The 22043-nt window shown below is 35.8% G+C and overlaps 1 long non-coding RNA gene and 1 other non-coding gene across 2 annotated transcripts; both read right to left on the bottom strand.

Annotated features, from left to right (window-relative positions):
* Window positions 1-2863: 2863 nt before the first annotated feature.
* On the bottom strand, window positions 2864-21561 carry LOC141667153 (uncharacterized). Its single transcript, XR_012552522.1, has 3 exons — window positions 21373-21561; window positions 20973-21075; window positions 2864-3670 (listed from the first exon to the last, which is right to left on the bottom strand). It is a non-coding gene; the product is annotated as an uncharacterized LOC141667153 (long non-coding RNA).
* TRNAD-GUC (transfer RNA aspartic acid (anticodon GUC)) lies at window positions 20865-20936 on the bottom strand. Its single transcript has one exon. It is a non-coding gene; the product is annotated as a tRNA-Asp (tRNA).
* Window positions 21562-22043: the final 482 nt, after the last annotated feature.

Genomic DNA, 22043 nt, shown 5'->3' with positions numbered 1-22043 from the left:
CCTGGGAGCCTGGTGCGCCTCCAAGTCACGCTTCAGCCTTTGAATCTCAGCCTCATGGGCCTTGATTCTCTTCTGCACGTCTTGGAGATTCACCCCTTGGGTGCTCCTAGGACGTTGGTTACCATCAGCCATCGGCTCTTTTCCAGCACGTCTCCTTCTTGGGGCCACTTCATTATCCGAAGATTCGGAGTCTCTCTCAGTATAAGGACCAGAAAATTCCTGATCCTCCGGGATAGGAGCCAAACCTTGTATGTCGGGGGTGTTTGCCCCCGTGCTTCACTCCGTCCAGCATGTCCACTTCCTCCAACCTCGGGGTAAAGGGGCATCCCATAAGGGGGGTTAGTGGTCATAATAGTTGAATACTCATACCCAACGGGGCGAGAATTCACAGGTGTATGTAGTTGTTGAAGTTAGGGATTCGTACCTTGAGGAGCCAAGAATCGTCCCGTGAGCTTGAGGTTCGGTTGCCCTTACCTGGGCTCCTCCTTGGGTGGCGGCATAGGTTGAATGCGGAGGTACCTCCACGGTTGACGAAATTGTTTGGGTTGTCCCAGCTGGTGTTCCTCCTTCTAGGGTGCTGCTTCCTCTCCGTGTTCTCGCCATGGTTGTTGTTGTGCTTCCCACATACAGCGCCAAATGTTATGGATCAAAAACTAAGGTATAATAATTGATGTATTTATTGCTAGGGAACGTGAACTTCGAGACTCGATTTGACTGCTCTTGTGTTTCGTGACTCAATCTGCCTTAACAAGATGTCTACGTACCTTGCTGATTGCCAAGGATCAAGCAAAAAATGTAGTTCTGATGGATGGGGTGAGTCCCTTTATATAGATGTTGAGAGTCCTTTAATTGGACTTGGGTAAGAAGACTTGGTGGGCAAGTCTCAGAATTAGAATAGACCTTGGAGTCCTAAGAGGTAGGAAGCTGATTCCTTATCCCACCAGGTTCCATGGAGACCAATCTACAAGGATTTATTTCTCCTCTGGGACTCATCTTATCAGCTAACTTATCCCTTACTAATTGATTACGAAATTAATAAATAATCAGGGATTTGGGCCTTATTAATTGGGATTTGTTATTGGACCGTATCAGGTCTAATCAATTCAATATTAATTATACTTCTAGGCTAATTTTAAGCCCATATCAACATATAATAATAATAATAATCATAATAATAATAATAATAATAATAACTGAAAATCCGGGATACCACATAAGTGACCAGAGGAACAACAACCAAATTTTCAATATTTAACCTTTAATATAATAGTATATATATAAACATATGTATCTATATATATATATATAATATGAAAATATAATTATTTATTTCGGTGTCAAAACTATTCTACCTGATATATCAAAATATTTATTTTTTCAGTATTTAAACTATTCATAATTCAAGTTAATATATAAATAAAAAAGCCCGAATAAAATCAGGTTCGACCTGACCCGGCTCAGCCTGCAAGCCTAAGACGGGCCATATATTTTTCAGCAAGTCTGGCACGGCTCGATCCAATTTTAAAATAAGCCTGGCCCGATACGTTTCCAAAACAATAGGGCTTTTTAAAGTCCTATAAAGCTTGGTCCGATAGTCTTTTTGTGCATCTCTAATTTTGCTTAAGATGTTTGTCTTGTTGGGTGATTTTATTTTTCAGTTTTATTTTTATTAAAATGTAACTCATTTTTATTAATTTCATGTATATATACATATACATATATATATATATATAATTTTATGTTGAATTAATAAAATATATATCCGATTAACTACCGATTTCTCCATTAATTCCTAATCCTAATCTATACATCTACCTATTAGTCGATTTTTACAATCATGAACACAATACAACGAGTGCGGTGAGTGGCGCATCTCATATCGTCTCAATCTATTTTTCTAATTTTCTTAATTTTTTGAATTATTTGAAAAAAAAATATTAAATAATTAATGTTCCCCTAAACTTCAATATTTATTTATTCAAAAATTCATAATGACCAAGTTCAAATAGAAAATATAAAAAAAAAATCAGAATATTATTTTAGAAGTTGATGTTTACAAAACAAGCGGCAATTTTTATTTAAATATATAAAATTTCATGTAATTTAAGTTGTAGGTATAACACCGGAAATCCTTTTAAATAAAGTATATTACATCTATTCCTGTTAAAATGTCATTATTCGTTATTCATTGTTCTATTAGAGAACATAATATTTTATATTTTATTACATAATGTTAATTTTATTTTATTTTTCAAAAATAGATTTTCGTATTCCTGTCACCATTCAACATCATGCGGATCATTTAAAATATATAATATATATTTACTATAAAATAGAAGAATCATGGTTATATATTTTGATATTGAAATTATAACAAATCGGATGATTTATCAGTGATTTAGCGAATCGGTCAAAAATATTAGCGTATCGATCAAATATTTTTGACCGATTTATCAGCAATTTATCGACATTTTTGAAAAATCGGCTGATTTGTATAAAAGAGAAAACAGTAATATATAATGAGTAGAACTAAGTACCTCAAATTTATTACCCATTTTTTTATCAAATTACATGGCATATACATGAAGCGCTTTGATTTGGGGGTGCGCATCGTCCATATTATCGTTTAGTCTGTAACATTATTAGTAAACTCGGTAATTACACAATTCGACACAACATCGCATTTTGGAAAGATTTTGAAAAAAATATCTGGGTCAGTACACATTTTCCATATGCATTTGGCAAATTTCCAGAAGCAATAGTACAGCAACACGTGATAAATAAGTAAAGCATGTGCAGTTAACAGGAAGCCAAAAAAGGAAAAAATCAGGAAGCCAAAAAAACTGTTATGTCAATCAAACTTGAATACTCAAGCAAATTTGGTGCTTAAGCAGCCAAGCTAGGATCATTAACTTAGTGTGCGTGTGTGTATTACTACTACATAATGATGCGTATCAATCAACTGTCAGTTTTGACTCCGCAGAGTTGGCATACTTCATATCATACACATACACATACACAGTGACAATTCGGTAATGCACGGTGTCAGGAACGGAATACAAATTTTGTCACTGAAAGCATAACCACCTACATCATTTTAGCTTTAGACTTTTTGGACCTCTTTAGAGGTTGTGCAATGGGTCGAGCTGCGGCACTTCTCACAATTTTATTCGCACCATACTTTATGGAGGAGAATGAACAAACAATGGCAATCAACATAGTGTTAGGGTGGACACGGTAGCGATTCGATAGCTTTTAAATAATATCCTACACTACTTTGAGTCAGGGGTATGGACTATAAAGAGGGTTGTCTTATTCACCAAGGTTGTGTTATATCTTTAATGGAATAATATAATTGAATACAAGATTAAAAGATACCACTCAAGTGTTAGGGTTAACTACTTTTGTGTAATGCATGAAGATCAAAATACAATAATTGACTAGACAAACCTCCAAGCGCTAGAGATCAGCTGCTGGAGAAGCCTCCTTTGCATGAGTCAAGTTGTAAATGCTCAACACATCACCCAGCTTGTAAGTGTCATGTTACTGACAAGTCCATTTACAACGCCCCCTCCGGGTAGAGAAGGGCCTTTACTACAGAAACAGGAAATATCTCACTTGCAATCAACTGAGAAACGTCACTTGCATAGGTGTGCTACACATTCCAGATCTACATGGTATCCTCGTACATTAACCAGAAAAGGGCAAAAAATAATAATCAAAAAGTCATATAACAGTATAAATTTCTATTCAAATAAATATTATGTAACTATTGTCAGAGATTATGACATATGCTTTATAAAGAAAGATGATTTTCGAAGAGGACATATAACACAAATGTCATGGCAACAATTGAATGGTCAACAATACATCACAATCAAACAGATGCGGGCTTATATACTCGAATCAATTTGTAATCAACTCCATTACATGTGTAATTGTATTATCACTAGGAGCAAGATTTCTTTCCGGTATTGTCAATTACAAGAAATTCAAATATTCACGCACATATTTGTCTCCACTAAGACTCGAAGCCTCGAATTCTTGCTAGGGATATTAAGCTAGAATGCTAGGGATGGAAGCAGATTTTACTAGATATGAAAGATGTAAATTTATTCAATGATAAATAGAAAAATCCACAAGCTTATATTTATGATATACTTAAAACTTTCCTTGTGATGCAGAACACAGACTTAAAAGGTAAAAATCACCGAGACTCGTTAACGTAAACAGCCAGTCAAACTGAATGACCAAATTAAATTGCTTAGTTTGTTTTGTTCTATGGTAGTTTGATTATTTATTCATCAAATTATTTGGATCACTAAGTTACTGTATGTTGACTTCTACCAGGGCCTAAATAGTAAGGTACTCACTAAAACAGCTAATGCTTTTATATTGAGAGTGACCAAAGTATCACCTAGCGCGGTACATAAGCAACTTGTAATGAATATCTTTCGTTTGATCCTCTGTAGTTAGCTTCACTTGTTTCTACAATATTGACGAAGTGCAGAATGTTATATTCTAGAACAATCCAAAATAACTACAATATTGATGAAGTGCAGAATGTTATATTCTAGAACAATCCAAAATAATCTGAGTTAAAGCTAACTTCCAGAATTTTCTCTGGAACCAGATTCAATGAATACCCTTTAGACTTCTTGGTGACAGTTTATGCATCTATTACTTATCTAAATCTGTTCATGTACTTGTATTTAATATATATGTCTTTACATATTCTAAAAAGAATCAGCCCTATATATATAAGGGAGCCTGAATGTTTTCAGGAGGCATTGGATATATTTTATGAAATACAGAATATAAGTTTTGCTTATTTTGTCTCCTTCCCTTTTGATTGTTATTTAATTTTTAGCTATATTTTCCTTCTACTTTCCTCCTCATCAATTGGTACCAGAGCTTGTGCTACTCTCTTGGGCTTGCTACTTTGATCTCTCATCATGGCAGGAAGAAGAGGTGGAAGGCGTGGTAACAATGTAACGGATGAGTGGAAAGAAGAGAAAGATGCTGAAATTGAAGCACTTCGAAGGCAAGTTGAGTAGTTGACTATGCTTTTGGAATGCCAAACCGCTCGTCAGGAGCATGGTGGATCAAATAATAGTCAATCATCTAGTGATGATGAATCTGATGTGAACCCCTTTGCCAGCAATCGCAGGCATTCGCGTCATAGATTTGATCATATCAAGATCGATCTTCCGGAATTCCATGGACGTCTTCAATCAGAAGAATTCCTTGAATGGCTTAGTGCCATCGAGAAGTTCTATGACTACAAAGAAACTCCACAGAACCAGCGTGTCAAGCTTGTAGCTACGAGGTTGTGTGGGTATGCCTCAACATGGTGGGATAAGGTTCAAGAAATGAGACTTCGCAAAGGGAAATCAAAGATATCTTCTTGGGACAAAATGAAATCTCGGCTCAAAGAGAAATTTCTTCCACCAGATTATTCTCAAATGATATTCTCACAATTCAACAACCTTCCACAAGAAAGCCAAAGTGTTTTGGAGTACACTGAAGAATTTTATAAACTGGTGGCTCGAAATGACGTTCAAGAAAGTGAAGAACAACTAGTTGCAAGATATGTGGGTGGCTTGAAACCTTCCATATGCGATGAAGTTGAGTTACATAGGTTGTGGAGTGTTAATGATGCATATCAATTAGCCCTAAAAGTGGAGACCAAACATGCAAGAGGCAGCACAAAGAAAAATATGGACAATCGCGGTCCACATGCTTCCATAAAAGGAGAAACTTCACATGGTGGAACTGCAACTTCCAAATCTAGGAGTGCAAACAAAAACTCTGAAAAATCTGCCTCTGCTAATAAATTTGGGGGACAATCCAGCAGTAGCTGTAACAATACAATCAAGTATTTCAAATGTGGCCAGATTGGTCATCGTTCGAGTGATTGTCGAAAGAAACTTGTAACTTTCGGTGATGGAGAAAGTGACGACAGATATTATGGGCCACCTAAGTTTGACGAAGAAAGCGTTGAAGAACGAGTTGAACTTGAGGCAGAAGATGGAGAGAGCTTAGTGATTCAAAGAGCTCTTGCCACTCCTAAAGTTGATTATGAAGAAGATTGGTTGCGTTCCAATATTTTCAAGACTCGATGCAAATCCCATGGAAAAGTCTGCACCCTTGTTATTGATGGTGGGAGCTGTGAAAACATTGTTTCTCAGGAAATGGTGGATAAACTCAAGCTAAAAACGGAGCCACATCCTAAGCCTTATCGGATTGCTTGGTTCAAGAAAGGAAATGAGGTAAAAGTTAATAAAAGATGTCTTGTTTCATTTTCGATGGGAAGCAGATATGAGGATCAAGTATGGTGTGATGTTGTCCCTATGGATGTTTGTCACATACTCCTAGGACGACCTTGGCAATATGATAGGCATGTCATGCACGATGGGCACAAAAATACATATTCTTTCAAGATGGGTAAACTTGAGATTGTTTTATTACCTAGTAAAGAGGATAAAAAACCAAAATCTCAAGGAGAGGCGAATAACTTTCTGACCTTGTCCAAATTCCTTAAAGAAAGTGAGGAAAATGGTATGTTTTATGTTCTTTTCTCTAAAAATATGGGGAAACTAGCTTATGTGCCTGTTGAATTGGAGCCCCTACTAAAGGAGTTTGACGATATCATGCCGGAAGAGCTACCAAAAGGGCTGCCTCCTTTAAGGGATATTCAACATCAAATTGATTTGATTCCTGGATCTAGTCTTCCTAATAAAGCTCATTATCGTATGAGTCCGAAAGAACATGAAGAATTAAAAAAACAAGTTATGGAGCTGTTGGAGAAAGGTTACATACAAGAAAGCAAGAGCCCTTGTGCAGTTCCAGCTTTGTTAACTCCAAAGAAGGACGGAACTTGGCGTATGTGTATTGATAGTCGTGCTATCAATAAAATTACCATAAAATATAGATTTCCAATCCCAAGAATCGATGATATGTTCGACATGCTTGCTGGTGCAAAAGTCTTTTCCAAGATTGATCTTCGAAGTGGTTATCACCAAATTCGCATCAAATCAGGTGATGAATGGAAGACCGCTTTCAAAACTCGCGAAGGACTTTATGAATGGCTTGTTATGCCATTTGGCCTTTCGAATGCCCCAAGCACCTTTATGAGAGTAATGAATCAAGTTCTTCGCCCATTTATTGGTAAGTTTGTGGTTGTTTATTTCGACGACATTCTTGTGTATAATCGTGATGAAAATGAGCATACAGAACATTTAAAGGCAGTCCTTGCAGCTTTGAGAGGTGAAAAATTATATATCAATCTCAAAAAGTGTTCTTTTATGCAAGCTACACTCTCGTTCCTAGGTTTTTTATTTACTGCTACAGGCCTTAAAGTTCATGAGGAAAAAATCAAAGCTGTGCAAGAGTAGCCAACACCAAAAAGTTTACAAGAAATAAGAAGTTTTCATGGATTGGCATCTTTTTATCGCCGTTTTATCAGAAATTTCAGTACCATATCAGCCCCACTGACTTATTGTTTGAGAAGAAGTGAGTTTAAGTGGACACTGGAGGCTGAAAGAGTTTTCTGCTTATTAAAGAGAGGTTGTCCAGTGCCCCGGTTCTTGCTTTGCTAGACTTTGAGAAAGTGTTTGAGGTCGATTGTGATGCCTCACATCTAGGCATTGGCGGTGTGCTTAGCCAAGAAGGTCATCCCAGTGCCTTCTTTAGCGAGAAACTCAATGAAGCAAGAAAAAAATACTCTACATACGATGTCGAATTCTATGCCATAGTCCAAGCCCTTCGTCATTGGCGCCCCTACCTCATTCAAAGGGATTTCATACTAAATTCTGATCATGAAACTCTGAAGTATATCAACAATCAAGGAAACTTAAACAGAAGACATGCAAAATTGGTTGCTTTTTTATAAGAATATACTTTTATGCTAAGACATAAGAGCGGGAAATATAATCAAGTGGTTGATGCACTTAGTAGGAGAGTTTGTCTTCTCAACTATATAAGTTTGAAGCTTGAAGTGTTCAATTCCATTCCAGATTTGTATCGCAAGGACGAAGATTTTGGCCATATTTGGGAAGCTTGCAAATCTGGACAGCAAGGTAATTATATACTTCAGGATGGGTTTCTTTTTAAAGGCAACTACTTGTGTATTCCAAAATGCTCTCTTAGGGAATATATTATCAAGGAGCTACATTCGGGAGGACTTGGTGGACACTTTGGTAGAGATAAGACAGTTTTAATTGTCAAAGAAAAGTATTCCTGGTCAACTATTTTTCGAGCTGTAAACCATTTTGTGAAAAGGTGTCGAATATGCCAAACATGCAAAGGAGGTGCCCAAAACACAGGTTATTATAGTCCCTTGCCAATTTCAAATTCACCGTGGGAAGATGTTAGCATGGACTTCGTGGTCGGTTTACCAAGAACGCAGAAAGGAAACGATTCTATATTTGTGGTTGTTGATCGTTTCTCCAAAATAGCTCATTTCATTCCGTGTAAGAAGACCATGGATGCTTCCTATGTTGCTAACCTTTATTGAAGACCATGGATGCTTCCTATGTTGCTAACCTTTATTTCCGCGATGTGATGAAGCACCACGGAATCCCTAAGTCCATTGTTTCGGATAGAGATAGTAAATTCATTGGTCACTTCTAGAGGAGTTTGTGGAAGATGCTTGGTACCAACTTAAAGTTCAGTAGTGCATATCATCCACAAACGGATGGACAAACTGAGGTTGTGAACCGAACCTTAGGAAATTTGCTTAGAAGCTTGGCAACAAAGAGGCCTAAGCAATGGGATCTCGTACTTTCACAAGCTAAATTTTCATACAATTATGTTGTGAATCGCTCTACCGGGAAAAGTCCATTTGAGATAGTCTACGGAAAAACTCCAAATCATTATTTGGATCTTGCACCAATTCTAAAGTTATCATCAACCAGTAAAAAGGCCGAAGACTTTGCTTCTATGATGTCCAGAGTTCACGAGGATGTCAAGAAGAAACTGGAAGAAAGTAACACCAAGTACAAACTACAAAGAGGCTGTCAATATACATCGTAGGACAAAGACTTACAATGAAGGAGATCTTGTTTGGGTTCATTTGAGTAAAGAACGTTTTCCCGCTGGAGGGTATAATAAACTTAAGGAGAGGAATATTGGCCCTTGTCCAATTCTTAAGAAGATTAATAATAACGCTTATAAGGTTGAACTTCCGCCAAATATTCGTACCCACCCAACCTTCAATGTTATGGAGATTTTTCTGAAGACTCGTGGACGAGTTCTTTCTCACCTAGGGAGGATGATGAAGTGCAGAATGTCAATGTTCTAGAACAATCCAAAATAATCTGAGTTAAAGCTAACTTCCAGAATTTTCTCTAAAACCAGATTCAAAGAATACCCTTTAGTCTTCTTGGTGGCAGTTTATGCATCTATTACTTATCTAAATCTGTTCATGTACTTGTATTTAATATATATGTCTTTACATATTCTAAAAAGAATCAGCCCTATATATAAGGGAGCCTGAATGTTTTCAGGAGGCATTGGATATACTTTATGAAATACAGAATATAAGCTTTGCTTATTTTGTCTCCTTCCCTTTTGATTGTTATTTAATTTTTAGCTATATTTTCCTTCTACTTTCCTCCTCATCAAGTATTATTGCATTACAATTTATGTGCTCCATCCAGTGGCGGATCCAGCTTCGAATATAAGGGAGGTCGGAATTTTTTTTTAACGAGCTCGAGCCGAGCATTTGGCATGTTCTGCTCGAATTTGGCTCGAATTAAGCTCGAGCTCGACTCGAAAAAAAATCAAAAATATGATCTTATATATTAGATTATTGAGAATATTTCAGTTGAAAATCCTCTCTTAATTGTTGCAGTTGCAACCGTTAGAATCACTGACAATTTTACCAAACTCAAAGATATTCAATATCTTTGTGTAAGGCTGGAATACGATCCCGGCAGCTCGCGAGCTCGCCTGACTCAAACTCGTTTTACTGGGCTCTACTCAGCTCGTTTTGTAAACGAGCTCGAGTCCGGGTAGAGGTTTCAACTCGTTTAATTAAATGAGTCGGCTCAACTCAACTCGTGAAATTAAATATGAGCCAAATTCGGGTAGCGTTTTAGGCTCGATTTTGTGTAAAATTGAACGAGCTGGCTCTCTCTGCTCGTTAAAACTGACTCATTTAGCTAAATGAACCGGCTTGACTCGACTCGTGAAAATTAACAAGTCGGGTTCAAGCAGAGGTTTAGACTAGTTTAACTAAACGAGCTGACTCGACTCGATTAAACCCGGCTCGAAACCCGACTCGAATTACACCCTTATCTTTGTATTTTTCAACCATCTTTTGAACAAGGTCAAGAATACCATTCAAATTTTGAAAATCAATTTTGGTTCTTGTGTCAACTATATAGTTAAAAAGCTGACCTTCAAGTGATTAGAAGACGTATTTGATCAAATTTTGAAGGACAGAATTTTAATCAAAAGCTAATAAAAAATTATGTGGATTAAGACATGATAGGCAACAAATCAACTTCATATTAGCTTCATTATAATTCTATCAAAATTAAAATTAATGGTGTTAAAGTGGTTTAACTAGAATTGCTCGTTCAATATCTATTCTTATTATTTTTTGTCATATAATCCCAACTTCTACTTTTATTTGTAACTCATAAAGGGACAACCTCTTTTTTGGCAAAAATTAAGGGGGGTCATTTTTAATTTTTATATATTATGAATATACATATTTAACTAAACTAAAAATTTAAGGGGGGTCAATGACCCCCCTTGCCCCTTAGAGGATCCGCCTCTGGCTCCATCACCTAACCAAACTTCATCTTTCGGTCTCACTAACTTTAACAATACATCCAATTTATTACATTCTATTATTTCATCCTTCCTGGCAAGGATTCAGGACCAGACAAGACACTTAGTGTCCTTAATTTGCTTCGCTAGTTCTAAATGGCTATAGAATACAATATCATCTCAATTTTATTTTATCTGTAGTAGTATAGAGCGGAGAAGGCTTGTATTGAAGCAGTAAAAAAGATAATACGAATTTATAGCTGAATCCGTTTTTATCCCAGTTCTCTATCTTCTAATTAGTTTTCACAATATAGTTTTGAGACGATCTTTTAACTTTGCTTTATCTGTTATGTGAGAGTTACTATTGTACTATGAATCAATTGAAGGTGGATAGCCATAATTCCATGTAAAAAAATTTATAATAATACGTCCTAGCTGTATGAACAATGGTGGAAGCAGAACTACTCTTAAGGGTACTCCGAATGAATTCTACCCGAAAATCTAGAGCTGTAGACCAAATTTAGCCAAATGAGATATAAATGATAAATCAACGTCCTCCAAATAATACAATGATGACAAGCAATTCATAAGGAAAGCAATGCCTTCAACAACTGGGGCAATCTATATTTAAGGTAATCTGCTACATATAATATATATAGTTTCAAAATTTCAGGGTATTCCAGGCGAGAGTCTCTAACCATATGAACAAAACTTCTGAGTTTCTTGTATATAATTATATGTTGAAGTTTACCTCTCATTTATAATTCCATAAAATTGCACATGAGGGGAGAGCAGAGAAGTTACATGTAGAAATATCAAACAGTAAAAAACGACAGCATCGTAAATAATTATCCTATCCATTAATTCCTCTTAACCAAACTATCTGCTTCTAAACTATAGCAACTTAGGCCATGTAAACACTCTCATCTTTCTTTCTTTTTTTTAACTCAACCCACTCTCCTCTGGAAATAAGAAAATGTACAATGGAATTCAGCTGCAAAGTCATAAGTATACAAAAATATAATGAGAAAAATATGAAATCATTACTCTTTAATCTATATTAAGAGTACACTTGTCAAGTCAACACAAGCCCATGACATATGAACTGTTACAAAATGGAAAGTTTGAGGCATATTTTATATATGTTCTTGATATGATTTCCGGAAACTAACACTTGGAGGTTGTTCCTTGACACGAGGACTTAAACTTTCATATTTGGATCTAAGACATTTTTTTAGTGGAATCCATGAATATATTGTGACAAAGTTGCTTGTTTGAAATGGGTTATAGGGATTTTGTCCCACATTGATATTGTAAAAGAAAGATATTGAGTTTATATAGCATCTTGTGTTAGTGTTGCAACTAGTAGCATAAGTGGAATGCTTGTGTGGCCTAGTGCTAGTGGGAACTCTTATATTTTTCTTTTCTATTACAAGTTTAATTATTTATATTGATTATTTAATTATTAATATAAAATATATTGAGTAATGATTATTTTAATCATACTCTGAATATATTTTATAATATTAATATTAAGTAATCTGGATATAATATAAATAATAAGGAAAACCCATTTTGTTTACTTTTTCTATTTTGTTACTTGGTGTACCACATCGAGTAAAATAGAAGAAAAGTAACTTGAGATGCCTATATATTGAGAGGTACACTTGAGATAAAAATGATACAAGTCTCGGTGCCTACCTCGCAAACATATATGAGTTGCATAGGTTTTTGGGCAAACTGAGGTGTGAGTCGCCGTTGATCATTGTTGGTTCTGTGGCCAGATTAATCTGTTGTTTTATCCTGGAAGCGATATTGTTGCATTCCATCACAGCTTAAGTGGGGGGCAATAATCTCTTCAAGAACAGTCAAGTCCTCTTGAAGGGTTTGGCGACTCAGCTGTTGTGTTCTTCTTATCAGAATTTGGAAAGCGATAAGAGATAAGTTTTCTTTACTTTCTCTGTCAATTACAGTCTTTATAGTTTGTTATTGCCTTCGTGTTTTGTTTCGTTAGTTGGTTATTTGCCATGTTCTTGTTATTATATATATAACTGCCCATTGTTGCTGTGTAGTTAGAATTATACCCAACAATCTTGAAGAGATTATCTGTGTTATATATTAATTAGCAAGATGGTTAACGAAACTGCTGATGTTCCTAAAATTGTTGAGACTGGTTTTGGTTCTGGTGGTACTACTACCATTGACTGGACCACGTATCGTTTTCCCCATCCAATTGATTTATCGGGTATGCCTAATAAATTTAGTGGGGGAGCTTCTTTTCTCTTTGGCAGAAAAAGACGAAGCTCTAGTTAACAGTTAAGGGTCTATTGTTAGTGGTACAGTATGATCCTCCTGGGTTGGATCAAGAGAAAGCTGAATCTGTTAAGGTTTATGCTTTATGGGCTGAGAAGGATGGGGTGGCTAGGGCAGCCAATTTTGGCATCCTTGGAGAACACCTTGTTCGATGTTTATTCATCAGATGCCTATACTGCTAAAGTCTTATGGGATAAGCTGGACCAAACCCATAATACTGATTCTCAAGGATTTAAGAAGTATTCTGTGGCTAGGTTTCTTGATTTTAAGCTGGTAGATGGAAAATCCATGACTGAACAGGTTCATGAGTTTGAGATGTTAGTTCATGATTTGGGTGAGTCCGGTATGGTCTTGCTTGAGAAGTTTCGAGTGATGTCTGTGATTGAAAAGCTCCCTAAGTCTTGAGAAGAGTTTGTTCTCTCCCTGAAAAGACAGAAAGGAGAGATCACATGGACTAACTTGATGTTGGACATCTCAGTATAGGAGCAGCACAAGTCCAAATAGGGACATGTGTTGCCTGTGGAACATGAGAGCTCGAAGGTGAATGTAGTGACTGTAGGACAGAAAAGAAAGGTAGTCACTAAGAAGGCTAACACTAAACTTGACAAGAACAAGGCTAAGAAACCAAAGACAAACAAACCATGTTGGTCTTGTGGACGGGTTGGTCATTGGAGCAAGGACTGTCCAAGTAAGAAAGCTAAGAAAGCTGGAGTGGTAGCTCAAGCAAATACTGTGCTTGAACTTGGAACCACGAATGGGCCAGTAGCTAACATGGTCATTGGAGAGGTTGTTGCCTCTGGAACCGATGACGGGTATGTTACTTACAACCCTGTACTACTTTCCACTTATCTGTCACATGAATGGTTGATTGATACTGGAGCTAATGTACATATTTGTGCTGATATTAGCTTGTTTGTATCTTATCAACAGAGTCATGGAGTGACAGTGACGATCGGGAATGCTAGTGCTGCACAAGTGCTTGGAATAGGAAACGTGGACCTGAAGTTTGCTTCTGGGCGGATTCTATCTCTCACTAGAGTGTATCATGTTCCCTCTATTCGTAGAAATATTATAAGTGGAAGTTGTTTAGTTAAAAATGGCTTTGAACTTTCTTTGAAGTGTAATAAAGTAGTTATTACTCATACTGGTACATTCCTTGGCAAGGGTTACTTGTCTGATGGTTTGTTTTTAATAAATGTTGAACCCGTTTTGGGTGGTTTTATTAATGATAGTGTTGCACCTTCTGTTAATTGTGTAGAATCATCTGATTTGTGGCACTTACGACTTGGTCATTTAAATCTTGGTGCTCTAAAGAATATGTTGAATTTAGAGTTGATTCCAAAGTACGCCATTGATAAGAAATCTAAGTGTCAAGTGTGTGTAACTGCTAAACAAACAAGGAAACCTTTTCATAATGTTGTTAGGGATTCAGACTTGTTAGATTTAGTGCACTCAGACATATGTGAATTTGGTGGTGTGTTGACCAAGGATCACTGTAGATATTTCATTACCTTTATAAATAATTGTAGTAGATATTGTTATGTTTATTTGCTCAAACATAAGAATGAAGCACTAGATAAATTCATTATGTATAAAAATGAAGCTGAAACACAAATTGGCAAAGTACTTAAACGTTTGAGGTCTGATAGATGTGGTGAGTATACGAGTACCTTGTTTAATGAATTTTGCGCAAACAATGGTATAGTTCATGAGGTTACTCCACCATAGACACCTGAGTCTAATGGGTGGCAGAACGAAAGAACGGAACTTTTAAAGACATGATTAACAATATGCTAATTAATTCTAGGTTACCTAAGTACATGTGGGGAGAGGCTCTGAATACGGCTTGCCATATTCTGAATAGAGTCCCTCTGAAACATATGGACAAGACACCATATGAATTATGGAGAAAGCGTAGGACAAGTTTGAGTTATCTTCGTGTATGGGGGTGCCTTGCTAAGGTGTTTTTCCCTGAACACAAGAGAAAGAAACTGGGTCCGAAAACTGTTGATTGTATCTTTCTGGGCTATCTTGAAACCACAACTGCTGTGAGATTTTTAGTATTAAAATCTGACATAGATGGTATTGTGGCGAATACGATAGTTGAGTTTCGTGATGCAACTTTCTTTGAGGAAGTATTCCCAATGAAGACTGGTATATCTTTGGGTAATTCTGAGGATGATCCAACTCACACATCAAGTTCTATTCCTGATCATGTGGAAAAGATGACAAATGTGGGGGTGGATCCTGGTAGTAGCTCTACTCCTAACAAAGTAGAGGAACCTAGAAGGAGTAAGCGTGCAAAGGTAGTCAAGGACTTTGGAAGTGACTTTATCACTTACAATGTCGAGGATGAGCCTTTAACTTTTCGTCAAGCCAAGGATTCTTCAGAGTCAAGGCATTGGAAAGGCGCTGTAAAGAGTGAAATTGACTCAATTGTTTCAAACGGAACATAGGAGTTAGTTGATCTCCCTCCAGGGTGTTCTACTATTGGATGTAAATGGATCTTCAAGAGGAAGCTAAACCCTGATGGCTCAATAAATAAGTACAAGGCTAGGCTAGTTGCTAAGGGCTTTAGGCAAAAGGAAGGCATTGATTATTTTGATACATATTCTCCAGTTTCCCGAATGACAATAATCAGAATGCTTATTGCATTGGCTTATGTACATGGTCTTATCATCCATCAAATGGATGTAAAGACAGCTTTTCTTCATGGTGACCTTGAAAAAGAGATTTATATGGATCAGCCTGAGGGATTTGTTGCTTCTGGTAATGAGGAAAGTATGTAGACTAGTCAAGTCCATCTATGGCCTTAAAAAAGCACCTATAGACTGGCATAAAAGTTTGATGAAACTGTTTTAGACTTCAAATTTTTTAGTTAATGAAAGTGACAAGTGTGTCTACTATAAGGTTAGAGGTAATGATTGTGTGATCGTGTGCTTGTATGTAGATGATATCTTGTTGTTTGAAACCAATATTGAGATTATTAACGAGACAAAGAGTTTTTTGAAGATGCACTTTGAGATGAAAGATATGGGTGAAGCTAGTGTGATTCTTGGGATCAAGTTGACTCAGTCAACTGATGGAATAACTTTGTCACAGTCTCATTATATAGAGAAATCTATACTTGAGAAGTATGGTTATTCAAATTGTAGAATCGCTAGTACACCATATGATTCAAAAGTTGCCTTAGTCAAGAATAGTTCAGGAGTTCCTGTGTCTCAGTTAAGGTATTCTTAGATTATTGGGAGTTTGCAATATCTTGCTAATGTGACTAGGCCAGATATTTCTTATTTTGTGTCTAAGTTGGCTAGATATACAAGCTATCCAAACAAGACTCATTGGGAGGCACTGGATAGAGTTCTTAGATATCTGAAGGGAACTATTTCCCTTGGCTTGCATTACCGGAGATTTTCGGGGGTACTCGAGGGGTACAGTGATGCAAGTTGGATAGCTAAGAAATCTGGTTCCAATGGAGTGACTGGATATGTGTTTACCCTTGCGGGTGGAGCAGTGTCCTGAAAGTCTTCTAGACAGACTTTGATTACCCGGTCTACTTTTGAGACTGAGTTGTGTGCACTTGATGCCACAGGGACGGAGGCTGAATGATTACATGGACTCATGAGTATGTTACCTGTAGTAAGCAAGCCGCTTCCTGCCATTTCTGTTCATTGTGATAGCCGTACAACTATCGACAAAGTCAGAAGTGTAAAATATAATGCTAAAACAAAGAGACACATCCAAGTTAGACTAAAGTCTATAAGGGGTTTTGTGTCTGATAGGATTATTGCTATAGAGTTCATGGGAACTCAGGATAATATAGCTGATCCGCTAACTAAAGGGATTGAGCATGCTATAGTCCTTAAGTCGAGGTTGGGGATGGGACTGGTAACCCATCATAATTCATCAACAGCGGGAACCCAATACACCTGAGAGGAGATCCCTCGAAGTGTATTCAATGTGGTAATAACAAGTTGTAAGGATGAATTGGTAGTACCTCTACCATATACATTTACATACTTATGTATCTGAGTCGATCCCCTATAAAACTTAAGAGGTACTTGAACTGCTAGTTAGCAAGAGTTATTTGAACTCTGAATGGGGTCAAGTCGTTTGACGAGATGATAGCAGTACATCTCTGGAGATGCCCAGCTAAGCGAATGTAATTGTGTGGTCGCAATTAGAGGAAAGGGTTATTCCTCGAAACATTCGACGAACAGGATCGAGACATGACCATTAATGTCTCAAAGCCGTAGATTGTACCATAACCTTTGACTTGTCGTCGTCTATGTAGTGTGGTTACACCCAACGGATAAAGATTCAAGGTGAAACATTCCATCTGTATCCGATAGCCATCGAAGTAGAGGACTTAGGAGGGTTCAAACCCGGAAGGGTACCGACTCTGAAAAACATGTCATGTATAAATCTCGTATGCAATTTGATTATGGATTTGTGGGGGATTGTTAGAAATTGGAAAGTTTGAGGCATATTTTATATATGTTCTTGATATGATTTCCGGAAACTAACACTTGAGGTTGTTCCTTGACATGAGGACTTAAACTTTCATATTTGGATCTAAGACATTTTCTTAGTGGAATCCATGAATATATTGTGACAAAGTTGCTTGTTTGAAATGGGTTATGGAGATTTTGTCCCACATTGATATTGTAAAAGAAAGATATTGAGTTTATATAGCATCTTGTGTTAGTGTTGTTTACAACTACTAGCATAACTGGAATGCTTGTGTGGCCTAGTGCTAGTGGGAACTCTTATATTTTTCTTTTCTATTACAAGTTTAATTATTTATATTGATTATTTAATTATTAATATAAAATATATTGAGTAAGGATTATTTTAATCAGACTCTGAATATATTTTATAATATTAATATTAAGTAATCTGGATATAATATAAATAATAAGGAAAACCCATTTTGTTTACTTTTTCTATTTTGTTACTTGGTGTACCACATCGAGTAAAATAGAAGAAAAGTAACTTGAGATGCCTATATATTGAGAGGTACACTTGTGATAAAAATGATACAAGTCTTGGTGCCTACCTCGCAAACATATATGAGTTGCATAGGTTTTTGGGCAAACTGAGGTGCGAGTCGCCGTTGATCATTGTTGGTTCTGTGACCAGATTGATCTGTTGCTGTTTTATCCTGAAAGCGATATTACTGCATTCCATCACAGCTTAAGTGGGGGGCAATAATTTCTTCAAAAACAGTCAAGTCCTCTTGAAGGGTTTGGCGACTCAGCTGTTGTGTTCTTCTTCTTATCAGAATTTGGAAAGCGATAAGAGATAAGTTTTCTTTACTTTCTTTGTCAATTACAGTCTTTATAGTTTGTTATTGCCTTCGTGTTTTGTTCGTTAGTTGGTTATTTGTCATGTTCTTGTTATTATATATATAATTGTCCATTGTTGCTGTGTAGTTAGAATTATACCCAACAGGAACTGCACTAGTAAAACTGAATTTGTTTAGTTAAAAAACAAACAAAATCAAAAATTTGGAAAACTGAATTGGTTTGGTTAAATACAACTATACAAGCAAAATCAAATATTTTTTTTAAAAATCTAGCATCGCTGCCGGGGATCAAACCCGGGTCACCCGCGTGACTGGCGGGAATACTTACCACTATACTACAACGACTTGATGACAAATTTACAGAAGCATGAAATTAGTAACCTTTACTAAATTATAGAACTTGATGCACAAAACTGTGCATACTTCAAACAGCTAAAGCTAACTAATCAGGGTAAAAAAATTATAAGTAAAAGAGGTCCAGGATCTTTGTGCTCTTTATGTCCATACACAATCTTAATGTTATCAGCCTACCGGTTCACAGGATCCGAAAGATTAAGTTAATGAAATCCAAGTGAAACTAAGTTAACTCTCCATTCCATGAACTCCTAAATAATATCAAGGAGTGCCATAAGGAGAATAATGATACTATTACTTTAGCTAACAAATGAATATGCATGTTTAAAAAATCCAGTCCCAGTTGTATATAAATACTACATCATAGTATCAGGAGATTCATACAATCAAACCTGATCATTTACTGTAAGAGGATCATCAGGCACCTATGTTTCGTAGAAGTGCACTAATTTAACATTGTAAAACCATCCACATGCTTTACACAATAATGGTGAGTGCATTTCAAATCAAGCTGATCCCAAATGTGGTTATCACTTATTGACTACAAAGATGTTTCAGAGATAACTAGTTGTTCCAAGTTCCAACATTGTAATACACGAGAAAACACTTGTTCGTAAATAATTTTTTAGTCCTTTCTTCCTTTCTTACATTATTTCTAAAAAAATAAACGAACCGGTTTCCTGATCACTGCATGATCGTTTACATCAAAAGAGAAATTGCCAAAAATATCAACGCCAATTCAATAATAGATGGATTTCATGATCTAAAAAAACGTGAAGTGCTACAGCTTAATTGTGACTTATTCTTAATTACTGTTCATGTAAGTTTTGTCTTAAATACTGTGCAAATATATGTATTTTTCAAAAAGTAACTTGCCCCCTGTGGAGCTACACCCAGGTAACATTCCTGATTGTATTAATAAATTGATGGTAATAAATGGTTAAAATGATTAGTAGCTTCTATCAGAAAAAAGGTTTTGCATTTGAACACAAACCACTATATTTATATATACTAATCTGAATATATACATTTTAATAACAAACAATTAATTGGTAGACTGAAATAGTATACAAATAATAAAACAGATTACTAAAAATCAGATAAAAATAAATTTGCAAACAATTTTAGAATTTAATGTTCAAACACATCTTAAGGTTATTAAGGTAAGAAATCATAATAAGAACAACTAATCAAAGAAATTACAAGTACCCAGATGATCAAACATGATAATTACCAAGTTGAGAAAACCCCCAGATGAAGATAAATGATCAAGATTAAAATTTTGAGAGTGAGGGAAAGATTAATGTTCTTAACCTGAAAAGAGGAATCTGAAGAAAGATGAGGAAGAAATTAAAGAGGAAAGCGTAACAGGTAATTCATTTAACCATCTTATTCTCAAGTTGGATGTTGATGGAGGAGTTTCCATTACAGATTCTAAGTTCTGTAAACACTGCTTCTAAATTTTAACTTATATAGACTGACTTGTTACTCCAGGCTTTGTTCGAAGGGATTACTCTAGGCTATTAAAAATTTGGATCACTTGGTTAAGTTGAAATGATTCAAGAGTTGTTTCTTATAATAGTAAACTAAATTGAGAGTGTTACTACTAAAACCAAAATATTATCTAGAGTTGTTTCTTATAATAGTAAACTAAATTGAGAGTGTTACTACTAAAACCAAAATATTATCTGGTGCAGTGAATAAGCAACGTGTAATGAAGTTAGAGCGGAGAAGGCAAGTACTGAAGCAGAATAAACGATAGTACGAAATAGATAGCTCAGACCATTTTTATCCCAGTTCTTAATCTTCTGAGTAGTGTACACAATATATTATTGAAAAGATCTTTTAACTTTGCTTTATCTGCGGCCGTATTTTTTTATTTTTTAAAAGAAAAAGCGCCGGGTGCAGTGAATAAGCAACGTGTAATGAAGTTAGAGCGGAGAAGGCAAGTACTGAAGCAGAATAAACGATAGTACGAAATAGATAGCTCAGACCATTTTTATCCCAGTTCTTAATCTTCTGAGTAGTGTACACAATATATTATTGAAAAGATCTTTTAACTTTGCTTTATCTGCGGCCGTATTTTTTTATTTTTTAAAAGAAAAAGCGCCGCTGCCGGGGATCGAACCCGGGTCACCCGCGTGACAGGCGGGAATACTTACCACTATACTACAACGACTTGATGTACAATTTCTGAAAGAATAGAAATACTCACCTTTACTGCCTTACAGAACTTGTGGCGCAAAACTGTATATACTTCATACTTCAAACAGATAAAGGCTGACCAATCACTTCATGTTTGATATATTTGTCTGATTCTGAATCATAGGTCAAAGGTACAACAACATCATCCATTTTGATCATAAAACAACTAACAATTAATCAGTAGACTAAAATAGTAAAATATAATTTAAATTAAACAGAGGTACTAACAATCGGATAAGAATTCAAATTTGCAAACTACTCATCATTCAGAGTCGATTAAGCAAGAAAATATAATAACAACAAAGTAATGAAAAGAATAAAAAGTACCCAGGTGATCAAATATGAAAATTAACAAGTTTAAAAAAACCCCAAGTGAAGAAGATTTATGATATTGAGAGAGGAGATAGAACCTGAAAAGAGGAGTGTGAAGAAAAATGAGGAAGAAATAGAAGCGAGAAGCGTAAGCAGGTACTTTGTTTAACCATTTTCTTTCTTGAGTTGGATGTGTTGATGCAGTTGTTGCCGGGGCAGATATCATTGTCATACGCTTAACAGTCTACAGTCAACACATCATTAATCATTATGCTAGGCTACCCTCAAATGGATTTTAAATTTATTGTCCAAGACTTACTTTATTAGACTAATGAGTTTCATGCATAACTATATTTTACTACCTCCTCCGTCACTCGCATCTATTTACGGTTTTTCACATGTTTGACACGCATTTTAATGTAACTATAAAGTATATTTTCGTAATTTATTTTTAATTTTTTTTTATAAAAGTTTGAATATTATATCTTTATTTAAAAGAAAAAATATATAAAAAAAATATGCAACTACATTTAATAAGAGCATTAAAGTGCGTGCTGAGACCACATCCCCCAATATAAAGAATTAAGGGGGACGGAGGGAGTAGTTTTTTTAGGTTAAAATTAAATAAATCAATTCAATGCATAACAATACATCAAGAATATAGTCCTCCCTGCGTATTAGTATTAAATAATAACTAATAATATAGTGTATAAATATGTTCATTTTAAATTAAAATGAATGACTTGAATAAAATGATATGTAAATATAA

Source organism: Apium graveolens, chromosome 6 (genome assembly GCF_009905375.1).
Source record: "Apium graveolens cultivar Ventura chromosome 6, ASM990537v1, whole genome shotgun sequence".
Classification (NCBI taxonomy): domain Eukaryota; kingdom Viridiplantae; phylum Streptophyta; class Magnoliopsida; order Apiales; family Apiaceae; genus Apium; species Apium graveolens.
This window is presented reverse-complemented; position numbering and strand designations above follow the sequence as displayed.